Consider the following 2,500-nt stretch of genomic DNA (forward strand, 5'->3'; position numbering starts at 1 on the left):
GCGGAACCATGAAAGAAATGACAGAAAGTTATGGGAGTCATTACTACGCACCCAGCATCAAGAACGTGCATTTTGGATGCATTTTCAAAAGGAAAGAGAACGGAAAAATCTGTAGATTGAAGGTGATTGAGATAAACAAAATATTCCGTTTTTCTAAAAGCTACTGTAAAGAGTCTCTGGTTTAGAAGAAGAACCCTTACCAATGATCAAGAGAGATGCGACAGATTTCTATCATCAAAGCATTATGGTTGTCAAGATGAATCATCACTTTGATGTCTTCAACAAGTAGGATTCTTTTGATCTATAATCATCAAAAATGAGATAGCCCCATTTCATGGGATTTTTCAAGGCAAACGTCTGACAGATTAAGCGGGGTCCTCATCCCGGTTGGAGGACATATCTCTTCCTTCATCATGATGCCAGCCTAGCTTTCGGCCCAAAATCCAAGGTAAGCATGGCAAAAGTCTGGAGATGCCGGGGATTGAACCCGGGGCATCATACATGCAAAGCATGCGCTCTACCACTGAGCTACATCCCCACTTCTGCAAGGTTTGACTGTATGATTGGAAACCCTGCATTGAACCGACGGCCACATCACCCCATTCGACTCTGCAGTATACAATGTCAGTCAGGAAAATCCTTCAGCCTTGTACCTGGATGATCTTCATGGTCTTATGTACAGATGCCTATATACAGCCTTCTTAGCGCAGTAGGCAGCGCGTCAGTCTCATAATCTGAAGGTCCTGAGTTCGATCCTCAGAGAGGGCATTTATTTCCTTCTTTTGGAATGCAAAATTCTCCGATTTTCTTGAAATGCGCAAACTATGCCTAGTTCAAAGATTTTTCCAAAGCAAATGTCTGACTATTTAAGTGGGGCTCTCACCCCAACTGCATGACAAACTTCTTCTTTCTGCATGATGGCAGGCTAGCCTTCTGGAAAAAAGCCAAGATAAGGAACAGAGGCTATTGGAGATGCCGGGGATTGAACCCGGGACCTCATACATGCAAAGCATGCGCTCTACCACTGAGCTACATCCCCACTTTTGCACTCGAGCTGTTTGATGGATGCAAGGAATCCCTGAAACCCAGGGACTGCAAAGTCTCGATCATAATCAATGGAAGGTATTGTTTGAATAAAAGTGAAAGATATGGAAATCGAAGCAAAAAATCCTTCGAGCCGGATTTGAACCAGCGACCTAAGGATGTCTGACTTTATGCTACAGTCCTCCGCTCTACCAACTGAGCTATCGAAGGAGTGGCTGAAGTATCTTTCAGCGCTGTAATTATCTCTCGCTCAAGAAAGGTTGTGGGGGTGGGGATCAGGAGCAGATCGATGAAAATCATGAACATTACCTGCAGCTCCCTCTCAAAGTCACCAGTTCTTAGAGCACACTGTAAGGTACGTCTTATCACCCCAAAGGAGGATTTCAGACCAAAGTTCATGTTCTGTCTTGGCTTGGGGATAAGCAGGGGTGCTCCAAATTTCAATTTTACAGAAAGGAAAGGAACTTTGATACAAAGACCTTGGGCAGCATTGGTGGCAAATGGATGGCTGCGCGGAACCATGAAAGAAATGACAGAAAGTTATGGGAGTCATTACTACGCACCCAGCATCAAGAACGTGCATTTTGGATGCATTTTCAAAAGGAAAGAGAACGGAAAAATCTGTAGATTGAAGGTGATTGAGATAAACAAAATATTCAGTTTTTCTAAAAGCTACTGTAAAGAGTCTCTGGTTTAGAAGAAGAACCCTTACCAATGATCAAGAGAGATGCGACAGATTTCTATCATCAAAGCATTATGGTTGTCAAGATGAATCATCACTTTGATGTCTTCAACAAGTAGGATTCTTTTGATCTATAATCATCAAAAATGAGATAGCCCCATTTCATGGGATTTTTCAAGGCAAACGTCTGACAGATTAAGCGGGGTCCTCATCCCGGTTGGAGGACATATCTCTTCCTTCATCATGATGCCAGCCTAGCTTTCGGCCCAAAATCCAAGGTAAGCATGGCAAAAGTCTGGAGATGCCGGGGATTGAACCCGGGGCCTCATACATGCAAAGCATGCGCTCTACCACTGAGCTACATCCCCACTTCTGCAAGGTTTGACTGTATGATTGGAAACCCTGCATTGAACCGACGGCCACATCACCCCATTTGACTCTGCAGTATACAATGTCAGTCAGGAAAATCCTTCAGCCTTGTACCTGGATGATCTTCATGGTCTTATGTACAGATGCCTATATACAGCCTTCTTAGCGCAGTAGGCAGCGCGTCAGTCTCATAATCTGAAGGTCCTGAGTTCGATCCTCAGAGAGGGCATTTATTTCCTTCTTTTGGAATGCAAAATTCTCCGATTTTCTTGAAATGCGCAAACTATGCCTAGTTCAAAGATTTTTCCAAAGCAAATGTCTGACTATTTAAGTGGGGCTCTCACCCCAACTGCATGACAAACTTCTTCTTTCTGCATGATGGCAGGCTAGCCTTCTGGAAAAAAG

At 43.7% G+C, this 2,500-nt stretch overlaps 3 non-coding genes across 3 annotated transcripts; 2 read left to right on the forward strand and 1 right to left on the reverse strand.

Moving 5' to 3' along the window:
- The first annotated feature begins 695 nt into the window (after positions 1-695).
- On the forward strand, positions 696-768 carry TRNAM-CAU (transfer RNA methionine (anticodon CAU)). Its single transcript has one exon. It is a non-coding gene; the product is annotated as a tRNA-Met (tRNA).
- A 400-nt stretch (positions 769-1,168) lies between these two features.
- Positions 1,169-1,254, reverse strand: TRNAY-GUA (transfer RNA tyrosine (anticodon GUA)). The gene is given in 2 exon segments: positions 1,169-1,204; positions 1,218-1,254. It is a non-coding gene; the product is annotated as a tRNA-Tyr (tRNA).
- A 997-nt stretch (positions 1,255-2,251) lies between these two features.
- On the forward strand, positions 2,252-2,324 carry TRNAM-CAU (transfer RNA methionine (anticodon CAU)). The gene has a single exon. It is a non-coding gene; the product is annotated as a tRNA-Met (tRNA).
- The last annotated feature ends 176 nt before the right edge of the window (positions 2,325-2,500 follow it).

The sequence above is a fragment of the Triturus cristatus genome, chromosome 4_1 (assembly GCF_964204655.1).
Source record: "Triturus cristatus chromosome 4_1, aTriCri1.1, whole genome shotgun sequence".
Taxonomy (NCBI): domain Eukaryota; kingdom Metazoa; phylum Chordata; class Amphibia; order Caudata; family Salamandridae; genus Triturus; species Triturus cristatus.